Source organism: Odocoileus virginianus, chromosome 25 (assembly GCF_023699985.2).
Source record: "Odocoileus virginianus isolate 20LAN1187 ecotype Illinois chromosome 25, Ovbor_1.2, whole genome shotgun sequence".
NCBI classification, from domain to species: domain Eukaryota; kingdom Metazoa; phylum Chordata; class Mammalia; order Artiodactyla; family Cervidae; genus Odocoileus; species Odocoileus virginianus.
The window spans coordinates 22,661,333-22,679,368 of NC_069698.1; positions in this window are offsets into that span (position 1 = coordinate 22,661,333).

An 18,036-nucleotide genomic window follows, 5' to 3' on the forward strand; every position below is an offset into this window, starting at 1 on the left:
TCTATGGGGCCCTTTCACACCCTTTTGTTTAGAACCTGTTCAGCTAATTTTCAGTTCTTTTTCTGCAGTAATTTTTCCTTGTGTACCTGTAAATTTGGCATGTCCATGGAAGAATGTGAGTACAAGATCTTCCTGTGCCACCATCTTGGACCACATCCAACTCATTCATGTGATAAATTGTTGGTGGTTTTCACTTTGGTATTAGTATGAATAATGCTGTTATGAATATCTGTATTCAAATTTTCCTATGTTCAGTTCTCTTGTGTATGTCCTAAGAATAGCATTTCTGCATCATAGTAATTCTACACGTAAATTTTAAGGGACAGTCATACTGGTTCCATAGCAGGGCACCATGTTACAATGCAGTTTATGAGGATTCCAATTTATGAGGATTTATGAGGAAGCAATTTATGATGATTCCAACTTCTCCACATCCTTGCCTATATTTATTATTTTTCATCCTCCCCTTTCTACTATTTATTCTTCTTCCTCTTCCATTTCCTTATCCTTTCATCCTCTTCTTTCTTTCCCTGTTTTTTCTTATTCTCTTCCTACTATCCTTATGACCATGAAGTACTTTTAAATTTCCATTTCCTTAATGACTCTGAAATTAAGTATCATTTACTGTGGTTATCTTTTGTTTGTAAATCTTTTGGAGAAATATCTAAGGCATTTGCCTGGTTTAAAATCTGCAGTTGTTTATTGTTGGTGAGTTATGAGAGTTCATGATATATTCTGGATAGTAAACCTGTATCAGATATATGATATGGAATTTCTCTCATTTTGTGTATGTGTGTGTGGTGTGTGTATCAGTTTGCTCATAGTATGTTTTGAGGCAAAAATGCTTTCATTTTGATGAAGTACAATTTATCTATTTTTGTTAATTTGTGTGTGCCTGTGTTGCATTAAACAAACATTATCTAATCCAAGGTGACAAAACTTACACAGTATGTTTCCTTCTATGAGTTTTGTAGTTTAAATTCTTATCATTTACATCTTTCGTTCATTTTGATTTAGTTTCTATATATGAGGTAAGTGTCCAAATTCATTTCTTTGCTTATGCATTTTCAGTTTTTTGAGCAGCATTTGCTGAAAACTGTTCTTTCCCTCATTGAATGTCTTGGAATTCTTGTTAAAAATCAATTGACCATAGAGGTAAGGGTTTAATTTTAGACTTTTAGTTCTAGTCCATTGATCTAAATGCCTCTATGTTCTTATACCAATGCCACACTGTTCTGATTAGTACAATTTTGAAATAATCTGAGTTCCCCAACTTTGTTAATCTATTTCAAGATTTTTTTTTTTTTTTTTTTTTTTTTTACTTTTCTGGATTACTTGCAAGTCCATAGGCATTTTAGAATCATAGTTTTTATTTCTTAAAAAAAGGAAACTAATGTTTTTGAAAGTATTGCATTAACCGTATAGATTAATCTGATAAGACATGAGTTTTTTAGTGATATTGTCTTCCAATAGATGAACATGTGGTATATGCTATTTATTTAGGTTATTATTATTTAGTTTAGCATATTTTTCATTGCAAGTCTTATACTTTTTTTATACTTTTCATTGCAACTGTTTTATATTTTTAATTGTAAGTCTCATACTTTCTGCTTCAATTTCTTCGGAAGTATTTCTTATTTTTGAAACTATTGTAAAGGAATCATTTCCTTAGTTTCATCTTTCTGTTGTTCATTGCAAGTTACAGAAATGAAACTAATTGTTGCATTTTTGTCTTCCATTTTGCAACTTTGCTGAAATAACTTTTTACCTCTAACACCTCTAACTTTTTTGTGGATTCTTTAGGAGACTTATGGCTATATCCATGATATAGATATGGAATAATCTATATGGGCAGGAATAATTTTGCCTCTTTTTGTCCAATGTGGGTGCCTTTTCCAGTGCCTTTTCCAGCCAAATAGAAGAGGCTAGAACTTCCAGTATGGTACTGGATGGAAGAAGTAAGAATAGACTTTCTCATCTTGTTCCAGGAATTAGGAGAAAAGCTTTATCTATCTTTATTGTGTGTGTGTGTGTGTGTGTTTTTTTTCTTAACATGAAATATTGTGAATGCTGTCAAAGTATTTTTTTTCTGTGTCTGTTGATACAATCATGGGTTTTCTTTACGAAAAAAGAAAATTCTTATTGATGTGGTGTATTACATTGATTGATTTTCATAATCCCATCATCTTTGTATTCCTAGAATAAATTCCACTTTGGACTTTGGTGAAGAATACTTTTAATAGGCTCTTGTATTCAAGTTACAGTATTTTGTTGAGGATTTTTGAAACATTAGTCATAAAATATACTGGTCTGAAGTTTCCTTATATTTTCTTTATTGGGCTTTGACAGCAGTATAATGCTTGCCTCTGGCTTCCCTGATTGCTCAGTGGTGAATAATCTGCTTGCCAATTCAGGAAACATGGGTTTAATCCGTGGGTCAGAAGGATGCCCTGGAAAAAGAAATGAAAATGCACTCCAGTATTCTTGCCTGGATAATCTCATGGACAGAAGAACCTGGCGGGCTACAGTTCATGAGGTCTCAAAAGAGTTGGACAGGACTTAGTGACTAAACTGCGTTTGCCTATGCAAACGGAAGGAATTGCAAAGTGTTCTCACTTTGACTAAATCATGGGATGCCTAGATACTTGGTTAAACATTTTGGGGGTGTGTCTGTAGCATGTTTCTGGATAAAAGTTGTGTTAGAATTTGTTTACTCCATAAAGCAGCTGTCCTCCTCAGTGTGGGTGTGGTTCATCCCACCTCTTGACAACCTGAAAAGAACAAAAATGTAGAGGAAAGAAGAAATTGCCTCTTTCTGTTTGGTTGTTTGAACTGGTCCATCAACCTCATCCTACACTCAATGTTCCTGTTTCTCAGGCACTCAGATTTAGTTTGGAATCTACACCATTGGCTAGCCTGGTTCTCAGACTTTCTAATTCACTGTGAATTACCCTATTGTCTTTCAGGTGTCTCTACTTTACAGACAGCAAATCATGGGATTTCATAACCTTCATAGTTGCATTAGTCAGTTCCCCAAAGTAAATCCATTCCAGTATACATCCTTCTAGTCTGTTTCTCTAGAGAAGTCTGACTAAAAGATCACGTCGCATGGTTTTGAAACTAGTAAGAATATGTTACATGTTAGATTAACATTCACTTAATTTTGTCTTTGAATGGCTAAAATCAACCAAAAATATTTCAAAACTAGTGGCTTCATTTTGGGTTCTCCAAATGTAGGTCTTGAGAAAGGATTGGTTATAAGTAGATTGTTTTGGAAGGTGATGCCAGAAGAAATTTTGAGGGGATGGGCAAGGCAAGAAAGGGGGAAAGCCAAGGAAGTGTATATGCATGAGTCAACTGGCATTTAATCCTATTAGATGCCTTCTGAGAACCCTTGTGGAACATATCTAGAATTATAGTGAAGGGTGAGGCTATTGGGGTATTTACCCACTATCCCTCATTACACGTTTTTAGTATCGTCCCTGGTGCATTAATTCCCTGACATAGCTGAGTTACTTGGTGATCAGGCAGAGCATACTCTAAAGACCAACTATACTCTCAGAGTAACTGGATATTGTCAGCCTATATGGGAATAGCCTGTGATAAAATAAAGGGAAATGGAGAGGGGGTGCTAATGACACTTTTGAAGCTTTGGTATTGTAAGAATAGGAATATTTAATATTACAAATAAGAAATTATACTTTCCTTTTGAAGAATTTTCCCTCAGTGGCATCTAAATAGTTATCTATAAACTTGATGTATCAAGGAAATTAAAATTATAAGAGACCTTGACAATATAATTAAAGTTAATTTGATTCTGGTTATAAAACTAGTTCAGGAGGTTCTTGCTAGATCAATGCTAAAGTTCACCGTGTGGGAAGAGTGAATGCAATTAAAATGATATTGACACTTCAGTTTAATTACATAACACAAATGCTTCCATCAGATAACACAAAGCTTTCTAGTGATGTACAAATAGTTCTAACATATCTATTTTATAAAGAAAGCTTCAAATTGCATTACCAAACTAAAATTGAAAGAGCTTTAATTGCAATATTTAAAAAGTAATATTTTGTCATATGGTTAACACAAAAATATTTATTTTGGCCACTGGAATAAGAATTATAATCACTGTGGTACTGAAAGATTTAAGAAAAAATAACATCTTTTTAACAGAGAGATATCAAGTAAACATGATGGCAAATAATCACCTTCAAGAGATAATTCACCCCACAAAGATTAATACTCCATTTTTAAAAGGCTGTGTATTTTATTCCTCTTATTTCTTTGTATGCTTGATTCTCATGAGAGTATTTTTCAAACATTTATGTTTTAGTAAAATAAAAGGTTTTTAACTCATATTCTTTCCTCCTGGACATCATCTTAATATTTCAAACTCAGCTCAGAAAATGCAACAGAAATGTCAGGAGTACAAATAACTCCATGTTCTTGTATTGTCCATTTGTTTTCTTTTTCTTTTTTTGTTTCCCTTCAAATTCCCTGCTATGCCCCACACAGAGTAGAGAGTTCAGGGCAGAACAGCATAGCAATTTTTCCTACAGCCTCTCATGGCTATTACCTTCTATGAAAAATTAGACATTCAGATATTTTAATGAATATAATGTGTATTGCAAATCATCTGTCTCTATTTCAAATATGTGATTTTGGGGGGGAGTGTAATAATTCTATTAAAATATATCAGAAAATATCTGAATGAGACTTACAGTGAATCTATACTATCAATTCAGTACTATGTCAAAAATATACTTTCAAGTTAACTTTCCTTCATTCTAATTAAGTATAATTAATGTAAAATATTATATTAGTTTCAAATGTAGAGTACAGTAATTTGATATTTGTATAAATTACACTCCATACAGTTATAAATTAATGACTATATTTCATAGGTTATATGTTATATCCTTGTAATTTGCTTATTTTATACCCAGTAGTTTGTACCTCTTAACTCCCTTCACTTATTTTGCTCCTCCCCTCACCCTTGCCTCCTCTGGTAATCACTAGTTTGTTCTCTGTATGTGGATTCTGCTTCTGTTTTGGTATAATGGTTTGGTTTATATATTTTAAATTTGTGTTATATATACATATTTAAATATATTTTATACATTAATACATATTTATATTTAAACTTTTTTTCAAATTCCACATACAAGGGATATCATACAGTGTTTGTCTACATCTTAATAGTTTGATTTAACATAAAATTGTTACTAAAAATGATAATTCTCTCCATATTGATGTTTATATTTAATGCAATACTAATCCAACCCCAACATGCAATTTGTTTAAAAAGACAAGCATACTTTAAAATACATTTGTAAATACAAAGGACCTAGTATACCAAAAATTATTCCCAAATAATTTTAGGACTTAGAATTCCTGATTTTAAAGAATTACTATAAAAATGTCATAATCAAGACAGTATGACATTGACATGAAAAGAGAAAAAACAGTGATAGAACACTACAGAGTCTAAAGTCAAAGGCAAGTCAGTTGATTTTCAGTAAAGATACAAAGCAATCCAATGTATAAAAGGGAAATATTTTCAACAAAAGGAGCTTAAATTACTGGATGAGCAAATGGAAAAAAAATGTGTGTGTATATCAACCACTGTCTCATTTCAAACACAAAATTAATTGCAGATAGATTATAGTCACAAACTTAAAAATTAAACTCCATAAGTCCTTGTAGAAAGCTTAAAAAATTATCATGATCTTTGTGTAGGTTGCAAAGATACCTTGGACTGGAACAGAAATCATTATTCTTAAAAGAAAAAAAAAATGTATAATGATTTTCATAAAAATTTGAAACTTTTCAAGAGAAACTTAGTAGTGATTTATGAAGCAACACTTTGAAAAGCTGTTTGCAATGTCTATCTCTGACAAATCAACCCTTTTATTCAGAAAATGTAAAGAAATCATATAATTCAATTACAAAATATGAAAACATTAAAAATATAGATAAATGATTTGAATATACACTTTACAATATGCAAGTGAATTTTTTTTAACATTATACTCATTAGGGACATGATACTTAAAACCTCAGGAAGATACACTTATATGCATCTTTGCAATGCCAAATGTTTAAAAAGGCATTGACAATACAAAATATTGGCAAGAATGGGAAGCAAATGAAACTCATATGTTACTGTAGAAATAAGTAATTGTTAATTAACACTGTAAAACTAAGGTAACATTTTTCTCTATGATACAACAATTCCACTGAGAGGGTTTGATTTAATATACATGAAAATATATGTATACAAAAAGGTATATGTATGAATGTTGCTGTTTCCATAACAGCAACAAACTAGAAATGACCTAATATCCATTATCAGAAGAATGGATAAACAAATTGTAGTATATTTAGTCAATGGAATATCTTTAAAAATAAAATGAGCAAATTATTAACACATGATACAAGAGTGAATTGCTGCAACAATACTAAGTGAAAGGCAGGCAGGCATAAACTAGTAAATGTTGTAGTATTCCAATCATCTGTATTTTTGAATAGGCAGAGTATGATGATAGAAACCAGAGCAGCAGTTATCTTCAAGGAGGCAGAAATTAATTGGCAAGGGACATGAGGAAAATTTTGAGAGTAATTGATGTATTCAACATTTTGATTGGGGTGTGGATTACTCCATTTATCAAAAGTCATCAGGTGGTGCACTTAAAAATATAGCTGACCTTTTGTAATTTACCTAAAATTCTATTATACCAAGATCATAATGTTTTTCTGAGAAAATCCTAGAAAAAGCAATGGAAATACATATGAGTGTCACAGAATTCAGTGAAACTGCTAAATACAAAATATAAAACATGATCAATACAAATTAGAATTAATTCTTATAGAATTCTTCCTTTCAAATGGGCTTCCGTTGTGGTTCAGCTGGTAAAGAATTAGCCTGCAGTGCAGGAAACCTTGGTTCAATCCTTGGGTTGGGAAGATCCCTTAGAGAAGGGAAAGGCTACCCACCGCAGTATTCTGGCCTGGAAAATTCCATGGACTGTATAGCCTATGGGGCCGCAAAGAGTCAGACATGACTGAGTGACTTTAACAGTAATGTAAATATAATTTATTGTACTTGAAATTTAACTGGAGGTATTTGTTTAATTCTAAACTGGTACAAAATATGCTGTTGTTGTTCAGTCACTAAGTCTTGTCTGACTCTTTGCAACCCCATGAACTGCAAAATGCCATGCTTTCTGTGCTTCACTATCTCCTGGAGTTTGCCCAAATTCATATCCATTGTGTTGAAGATGCCATTCAACCATCTCATTCTTTGTCACCCCCTTCTCTTCCTGCCCTCAATCTCCCCCAGAATCAGTCTTTTCCAATGAGTCCACCTTTGCATCAAGTGGTCAAAGTATTGGAGCTCAGTTTCAGCATCAGTCCTTCCAATGAATATTCAGAACTGATTTCCTTTAAGATTGCCTGGTTTGATCTCTTTGCAGTCAAAGGGACTCGCAGAGTCTTCTCCAGCACCACAACTTGAAAGCATCAATTTTTGGTGCTCAGCCTTCTTTATGGTCCAACTCTCACATCTATACATGGCTGCTGGAAAAACCATGGCTTTGACTCTATGGACCTTTGTCAACTACATGATGTCTCTACTTTTTAATATGTGGCTAGGTTTGTCACTGCTTTCATCCAAGGGACAAGCATCTTTTAATTTCATGGGCACAGTCACTGTCCGCAGTGATTTTGGAGTCCAAGAAAATAAAATTTGCCACTGTTTCCATTTTTCCCCATTTGTAAAATATGCTAAGAATCAGCCTTAAACCATTAGCTTTAAGGCTCTTTATATAAGTGCACATGCATATACACACAGTATTATATATATTAAAATATGTAAAATATAGTATAAAAATATGAGTTTGGATAAATTTTAACCTGTTAACTACAGGGAAAAAAATAAAAGTAAAACAGAAATACACTTATTCTATCAATGATGTACTATCACAATGGTTTAAGCCTACAGTCAATCTTCAGTTGGTATAAGAATTTTTATTTGCATCCTATGCTATCAATCTTCAGAAGTTTTCCACTATGAATTATTTTGTAGTTACTCTAAGACTACAACCACTCCAATTAATCAAACAGTGTTTGGTGGCAAGATATCCAACTGTGCTTGCTTAGAGCTGTCACCTATAAATATTTTCTGAAACCAGATTTTCTTAAGTCTACAGGCATTCACAAACTACTGTTTTTCATTTAATCATATTTACCCATAATACTTTATTCACATCAATAAAGCAACATTAGTTGCATTAATAATAGTACTCATTTGTACATAAATTGATTATATTTTTGACATTTGCATTTGTGTTCCATAGATATGAAAATAGACACCAGAAAAATCATTTATAATCTCTTTACAAACCTTGAAAAAAACTTGTAAAAAAGAAATAATCCTTTATTTTTGTTATATAGTTTTTCACTGCTCCTATAAGAAAAACAATAAAGGCTATACAATGTCAAATGGATTAAAATATAAATAGTAAGGAAATAGCTATCAATATAGAACAGTAAAGTTGTATTTATGATTCAATCTAGCTTTGTCAGATGCAGTTTTACTCTTCATTCAGAATATTTTAAAATAGAAATACAGAAATATCACAATTTTAGGTGCTTCCTTTAGTCAGTTTATTGGCAGTTAAAGGCATTTAAATACATTCAACACAAAACAGATATGTGATGGGGTAGATGTGCTTTTAATGCATGAACATGGCAATTAATCTAGATGAGCTCTAGGGAAAGACTTCGTTGTGGAAGCAGCTTGCCACATTTAACAAATAAGATACAGAATGAATGATATTTTAGCATAAGAATGTTGCAAATATTACATGGTACATATTGTACTGAAATATTATTTACCTAAAGTACAAATTTCATGGGGAATCCTGCATTTTTTTCTGGAAACCTACTGATGAGATAAGTCATAAGTTGAGTTTTGAGAAATAAGTTAAAAATATGGGGCTGAAGAGTAGGGGCCAACACATTTCCTAATGAGATTAAAACAGAATTTCCACAATTGGAATTATTCAAAGTAGACTGCAAAATGTAGGGATGGGGAATAGCAAATCATGATGATGGAGACCAAATCAAATACAGACTCTGTATGCAATGGAAAGAGGTCTGAACATTTTGTTGAAGGTATGTGGCTAAGAAATCAGGGGAGAGATGCTGACATTTACAAGATTATCCCAGCCGCAATGAGAACAAGGACATTAAAAGGATATGATTGAAAATAGTGTAGTTATTTATCACTCTGAAACATTAAAAAAAATTCACATAAAAATGATGAGAGGTAGTTCATAAAAGAGTTGGAAAGGAAGAAACATTTGCTTATTCCAGAAATATAAATTAACCGGCTTCATTTATTAATACAAACTAGATGTAGAGCAATAAAAGTGAGGGAAAAATGAAGAATCTCTTCTGGTTTCTCATTTGGGTAACAAAGGAAGTAATGATGCCATTTATAAGCTCTGGAATGTAGGCTAAGGGTAGTGTTGAGAGGGAGATGGTGAGTTTAATTTCAACATTTTGAATTTGAGACAGCTGTACAACATCCAGAAGAGCTGTGGTGTATGGCATTGTATTTACAGTCTTGGAATTTTGTTCAGTTCAGTTCAGTCGCACAGTTGTGTCTGACTCTTTGTGACCTCATGGACTGCAGCACACCAGGCCTTCCTGTCCGTCACCAACTCCTGGAGCTTGCTCAAACTCATGTCCATTGAGTTGGCGATGCCATCCAACCATCTCATCCTCTGTCGTCCCCTCCTCCACCTGCCTTCAATCTTTCCCAGCACCAGGGACCCACGAGTCAGTTCTTCACATAAGGTGGCCAAATCCTTGGAATTTATTAATAGGAAACATTTGTTGAAGATAAAATTATTGAATTATTGGCATATAAACAGTAGTTTAATTCATGGGAGAAGATACAATAATTCAGTATGTGTATATATATATATAATACATATAGTGTGAAAAGATTATTTCATCAACTCTAAAAAGTAACTATTTTCCAAACTTCATTTACCTCATTTAATAGTTTAAAATTTTAAAAATGAAGATATTGTATGTTAAAAATAACTCAATCTTCTTTTAAACAACCATACAAGGTAGATGTTATAATCCCTGTTTTCCAAAGGAAGAACCTCAAATTAGTTGAAAGTAGACAATTTGATCAAGGTTACGTATGCAGTAAGAAAACAGAAGGGCAGTGATATATTGTCATATGACTCCAAAAGTTAGAATGTTTTGATTCAATAATTTTTTTACCTTCATGTCCATAAATATTGTTATTAAGTACATGTTATTTAAAAAATAATGGCCTAGTTACATTTTTGAAGGTAATGGTTTGTATGTAATACATAAAAAGGTTAGCAATAAGATATGCTTACATTTAGTAAAAACATTAAAATTTGCAAGTTGCCAAATTTTATGTTAAAATAATATATTATGACATAAAATATAAGAAGAGTCAAATATGTCACGATTGCTTTAACCATGGCCACCAATGGAGTCAGACGATAAGACTTTTAGTTATGGTGTCCATGGGTCCTAATTTGCATAGTGCCCTCCTGGGTTATGTCTATTTTTCTAGTGTAACAGTATATAGCATCCCCTTTCCTTCCAATCTATTGACTGCTAAACGATAAGTTCTGTGGTTTCCGTACCTATCAGATGTGGTGGTATGCCAGCGTTACGATAAGGAGGAATCGTTGGGTATGGTCATACAGCACTATTAGAATCCAATTTTTTCACTCTACACTTTCTATCTAGGTACTTCTCTGTCTATATTTATCCTCTCCTCTATGTTGCATCATAATATTTTAGTATCAGGAACTATGTGTTGCTTATAATCTATCTTAACTGCTGAATTGTCTACATTATTTCTTTTAATTCTCATGGCAAACAGATTTTAGTTTCATTTTTAATTAAATGATAGGAGAAATGACTCTCAAAGTCATTTAGTCTCTAATAATCCTAAGTCTTGAGCAGAAAAATAGGGATTTAAACCTAGGTCCTCAATATATATCAGGCAACACTATGTCCCCACAAGAAGCTCAAACAAACTGATTGCCTTTATCTCATTTCTAGTGAGAACAAAATCTGAAGAGAGGATGCCTTGTAAACTCTTTAACAAATGAAGTAATTCAGAGTAAGACTGCCCAGTTCTAAAAGAGAGAGAGAGAGAGAGGATGAAGAGACTTGGCCGAAATTTCATATATGAAAACAAGAAACAAGATCAGTGGTTAGCAATTCCTCCACGCTCTGTGTGACTAAACAGGCATTCTGGTGTAATGCTTGGCTGTGGGATATTGGTGTTTGGAAGCATTAAGCAAATACGTGAGTGCCAAGTTTCTTGTCGTGTCTGACTCTGCAATCCTATGAACTGTAGCCTGCCAGACTCCTCTGTCCATGGGGATTCTCCAGGCAAGAATACTGGAGTGGGTTGCCATTTCCTTCTCTAGGGAATCTTCTCGACCCAGGGATAGAATGTACTTCACTTGTGTCTCCTCTGTTGGCAGGCAGACTCTTTTACCACTAGCATCACCTAGGAAACCCCAAAATAAATATAGGAGCATTTTATTTCTCATAGTGATTCAAGGATACTGGTACTCAATGGGTTGGCAAAGAATGCAGTTTGCAACCATTGTCTTGCATGGGGAATTGCTCTTTGCTTCATATGTGACTTTAACGCCCAACAGTCATAGAGATGAAAAACATGTTTTTGATAAACTGGACATAGAATTTAAATTTCTTTACATATGAATACATTTTTTCTTTTTCAGTTTTAAGATACAAGTTTCCAGGGAACACAAATACTAGTAGTGAGGAAAGAAGATTTTAATTTGTCTTGTTCAGGAATTTAGAGTTGTCCTTAATTTTAGGTACTAGACCATCGATAGTAATCCCTCTATTGGTATTTGATTTTCCAATACAGGACATCATAAGGCTGTGTTTGTTGTAGTCAACTTATAGTGCATGTAGCTGACTACATAATTTCTTCCAATTTTGTCACGCCTGAATATTTACATATTGAAATGCATGTTATTTTTATTATAAATGAATTTTCTCTTATTTCTCCTTATAGTTGTATCATATTCATCCTTTGAAATTATATTTACAGATGGGCTATATTATCTATGAATTTCATTTCAAAGTAATAAAAAAGGCATTAAGATTATTATTATTTTTTAATGAAAAGATGTGTTGTGTCTATGAAAACTACTTCCTCAAAGGAATAGAGGAATCTCTCTAGAAGGACACTGGAGAGCTCTGACTCATAAACTTTATAAATTCTGAGGAATTTATACCATAAGCAAACCTAAAATAGAAATTAGCTTGTCATATCGTACCTCACTGATGGAGTTGGTTATTTTGTTAAAAGAGCTTTGAACATCCCAGTTATTATTGCTCACACCCTGAATATATAACGAGATAGATGGATCTCTTTGACAAACTGGGATACCTCAAGTATTGTCTGTATCAGGACATTCTGCTACAACTTACAGATCCCTTCTTCAGGGCTGAGGATCTTATCCAAACTGTTGAGAAGGTTCTTGTCTGCCGGTCCTAGGTATCAGTTCTCTTGAGGAATTTCCTCAGCTGGAAATTACTTTTCTTAAAGACATGTCCTCTGCCCTGGCAGTCTGTAAGGGTACATAGTCCTGGCTCTCTTGTTCTGAGTTAGAAATTCTTTGAAGAGCCACCTTTTCACTTCCTGTGGGGTCCACTAATGTCTTATATCTGTGCCTTAAGTCCCACTCTTCATTTAATCTTGCTACACTCCCTTCTCCCTATGAATCCCAGGAACACTAAACTCTATGTCAGCCTTAGTTTTCTAGGGGAGCCAGCTTGTGACACTCAGATCCTATATATATACAGGAATATTTAGAGTAGGGAATACAGGTGTATATGGATAGATATTTAGAAAGAGATGTAGTAGGTAGGTAGGTGGATGGATGGATGGATTGACAGATCATCTTTATTACATTGATCTAGTAGCCATATAATATAATTACTTCACACTGGAAATGAGGAAACAGTTCTCTAGTCTTGTTACTCATTTGAAGCCAAATGAGTGGCAGTGAGTGGCAGAAATCCAAGTGTCCAAGGAAAGCAGAGCTTTCTGCCACAACATAGGGCTGTGATATTCAAATCAACAATTTATTCTTTTGATCAATACGTTTACTGTTTCTCAGCTTTAATCAATATTTAATCACTATTCTATTGTCTCTGCATCCACTATATGTTAATTTGCAGATCTTTTGATAATCTGTTGCATGTAATGTTGAATCATTTCATCATGTCTTGTTTTTGTTTACTCTATCATTTATTATCATTTCATTATTATTTATGAAGATCAATAATTTAGTAATAAATAATATGTATTCTTAGTATATAAGCATATTAACAATTTATAATTATTATTTAAAGACTATTCCTTAAAGGTGAGCATATTAAAATTTATGTATGCCTAGGTTCACTTTCATATTCTTTCCCACAGATATTCTACTTCACTGTAAGCACACACTATAATTGTGTGCTATATGACATACATTAATGTCATAAAATATACTTCACAAACTTATGCAGCTCCACTATTTCTGTTATATGTGGCTTCAATTTTTTATTTTGATTTTAGAGTCCAAATAATGTATTTTTCTCTGTTCCTAAACTTTTTTTGCATGTGCTCTTTTGTCTTCATCTCTGTTTTTCTCTTTCTTTACATCTGACTTTTTTATTTCCAGTGTCATCAAATGAACTTCCCTGGTGGCTCATATGATAAAGACTCTGCCTGCAATGCAGGAGACCCAGGTTTGATTCCTGGGTCAGGAAGATCCCCTGGAGAAAGGAGTGGCTACCCACTCCAGTATTCTTGCCTGGAGAATTCTATGGACAGAGAAGCCAGGCAGGCTACAGTATTATAAAATATGAAATTTTATATAAAAGAAATACATCAGAAATAATAGACTTAAGCATAATCCCTACTAAACTGATAGCATAAGAAGTCATGATATCATATTATTATGAATTTGTCATTACTGAAATTTGTAAATTGCCCAGGAGTTGGAAAAATAAGAATAGGAAGACAAAGGCAATTATGATAAAATGTAAATTAATTGGCATTTGTGGAGAGTCAATATAAACAAGTGTTAGTTGTTGACCTTATACAAATTAATATCAAGGGAATTGAAAAAAAAATAATGAAACAACTTAATCATTAAGTTTAATCATTAAATATGTGAAGATATATATATATTTATACACTATAAAATTAAGTACAAATTCTACATTGTATTTATATTTTGAAATACATAAGAAAACAACTGCATTATGTATTCATATTTAATCTAAGCCTTTTCTTTTTGGTAAGCATTTTCATTTATTTGGTATCTATATTCAACAGACTGCTTGATAGCAAAATTATTTTATAGTACAGAGTTAATATTTTTATAACATTTTCACATAACTGTACCTCTGAACATGGGATGAAATGAATTAAATGAGGAAAAAAAAATAGTACCTGCTATATACGTGCTTCAGGGAGAATTTCACTCCCAAAATTAATGGTTCAGAATCATCATCATTAGTTAATAGCTTTATTTAACATTTTTGAATGTTATTTTTCTCAAAACAACTAGATATTTAGTTTCAGTGGCAGAATATATTTTTAAAAAATCACTTAAACTTAATATGAGAAACTCAATGGTCCGTCTCCAATGACCCCCTAAAACAAAATAATCTTCCATGACAACAAAAAGTTTTCCATATTTCCATGCTTAAAAGTTAATATTAAAGGAAAATTGAAGAACAACAACAAAAAGAATCAATACAGACATTTAGAGTAGCTTGAAGTTTTACTTGCTCAGTCAATGTCCAACTCCTTGAGACCACATGGACTGTAGTCAGCTAGGCTCCTCTGTCCGTGGAATTTTCCAAACAATACTGGAGTGGGTAGCCATACCCTTCTCCAAGGGATCTTCCCTACCCAGAGACTGAACCCAGGTCTTCTGCATTGCAAACAGAATTTGTATTGTCTGAATCACCAGGGGAGCCCACCAGGCAAGTACAGTAGCTTAAATTTCTGTAAATGCTGTTTACATTTATTATGTAATATTCACTTCTACTCTTGTATGAAGACAGTTATCACCCAGATTTTTCAGGGCAATTCTCAGGTTTGGACAGGTTAACATGCCCAAGGTTATATAGTTTATATAGGGAAAAGATGAGCCTCGGGTACTAAAGACTCAAGAAAATCCTATCATGTTTCTAATAAGATTTCTCACTCAATTTTTTAAAAAAATTACCCCCTTTTTTAATAACACATATTGACTTGATATAACTATTGAATTTGTGAAGAAATTTATATTCCCTGCATTGCAAATTGTATTATTATCTTTAATTTTGCATGTTATCACAAAGGTTATATTGTATGTATAAAAATCTCTATCCACTAATAATAGTTAGTATTGTTTTTATATTATTCAAATTTGATAATAATGTGTAATTAACTTTAGACAAAATTTTGTATTTTTATTGATAATTTTGAACTGACGTTATGGTCTTAAGCTATTTCTTTAAAGTACTATATGTAGAAGCAACAGATATTAATATTTACTATTTGTAGCATTTCCTCACTAGATTCATTTTATATCTATCATCAAATGCAAATTTTTGATTAGCATACTTATTATTGGTTAGGGATAATATATGCAAATCCCCATTTCTATGCATGGCAGCCTGTTGCTTCTCTGTATGTTGTTTAATTTTAGTGTAATTTGGTGACTGATGTCCATTTTAAAAGATACACTTCACTCGGTAAAATATTTGATGATATGTAAAGTATTTACCAAGGCCTGATGATTGAGGAGAGTGAAAATATTTTTGTACTAGGCGTTCTTCAAAGATGTCTACAGTATGGTTTGAGATGGAATGGAGATGTGTAATCAACATCACTAATGTCATTTTTTTTTCTTATAATGAAAGACTACAGTGAAGATATTATGAGATATTTGCTGTGTTCAGTCACTCAGTCATGTCCAGCTCTTTGTGACCCCATGGACTATAGCCCACCAGGCTCCTCATCCACAGAATTTTGCAGGGAAAGATACTAGAATTGGTAGCCATTTCCTTCTCCAGTTGTAAGGTATAGTAGTTAAAAAATTTGTTCTGCATCTGTTGACAAGTTATTTCTTATAAATGGCTACAACAGCACTCCTGGAAATTGAGGTTTCTAAACTTTAATTAGTTTAGGGGGAAAAGGTATCTGGTGAGAAGCCAGTAAAAAAAATTGGAAGAGGGTGAAGTTACTAAAGCTTTAATTAAAATTACAGTAATTTATATTCTTTCAGGATACACTTAAAATGGGTTACTTGGATTGAGCACTGTTCATCTCAGTATCCGGATACATTTTTAAAAATCAACAGAAAACCCTGATAATGGTTAGATTGGTAACCAGGAAAACTTAATTTCTGTAGAATATATGGTTACACAGAACAATTCATTTAAGAGTGGTAATAGAGAAGCTTATATGCAGAAGCTGTATTAGTGTTCTATCTATTTCACTAGCATATATAGTTTACAAAATAATTTTAATATGTTTTACATTATTTTATATTCAGTGTTACTGCCTAGCCTTGATCATCTTAGATAATATGTTTGAGCCTTTGTTTACTCATCAGTAAATGGTAGCAATATGTTCTCAACACAAACCCCAACATGTAGAAGAATCAAATGAAATGGAGGAGATAAAGCAAGTGAAAACATTTTATAAATTTTGTAGCCATACAAAGACTGCTGCTATTATGCTACCTATGTAAATACAGGTGTATTATGTTAATGTCATGTTTCCTGAGCTAGTAAATCAACAGTATTTAACTTGAAGAACTTAATATTTAATATTTAGTATCATAAAGTTAATTGCATTCATCTCACATGCTAGCAAAGTAATGCTCAAAATTCTCCAAGGCAGATTTCAAAGTAGGTGAACCGTGAACTACCAGATATTCAAGCTGGATTTAGAAAAGTCAGAGGAACCAGAGATCAAATTGCCAACATTTGATGGATCATAGAAAAAGCAAGAGAATTCCAGAAAAAAACATCTACTTCTGCTTTATTGATTACAGCAAAACCTTTGACTGTGTAGATCACAGTCTGTGGAAAATTCTTCAAGAGATAGAATTACCAGACTACCTTACCTGCCTCCTGAGAAAACTGTATTCAGGTAAAGAAGCAACAGTTAGAAACAGACATGGAACAATGGACTGGTTCCAAATTGGGAAAGGAGTAGGTCAAGGTTGTATATTGTCACCCTGCTTATTTAACTTATACTCTGTGTACCTCATGCGAACTGCCAGGCTGGATGAAGCACAAGCTGGAATCAAGATTGCCTGGAGAAATATCAATAACCTCAGATACACAGATGATACCATGCTTATGGCAGAAAGTGAAGAGGAACTAAAGAGCCTCTTGATGAAAGTGAAAGAGGAGAGTGAAAAAGTTGGCTTAAATCTTAACATTCAAAAAACAAAAATCATGGCATCTCATCCCATCATTTCATGGCAAATAGATGGGGAAACAATGGAAACAGTGACAGACTTTATTTTATTGGCCTCCAAAATTACTGCAGATGGTGTCTGCAGCCATGAAATTAAAATAGCTTCCTCCTTGGAAGAGAATCTATGACCAACATAAGCAGCATATTAAAGAGCAGAGACATTACTTTGCCAACAAAGGTCTGTCTGATCAAGGCTATGGTTTTTCCAGTAGTCATGTATGGATATGACAGTTAGACCATAAAGAAAGCTGAGCACCAAAGAACTGATGCTTTTGAACTGTGATGTTTGAGAAGACTCTTGAAAATCCCCTGGACTGCAAGGAGATCAACCAGTCCACCCTAAAGAAAATCAGTCCTGAGTATTCATTGGAAGGATTGAAGCTGAACCTTCAATACTTTGGCTACCTGATACAAAGAACTGACTCATTGGAAAAGACCCT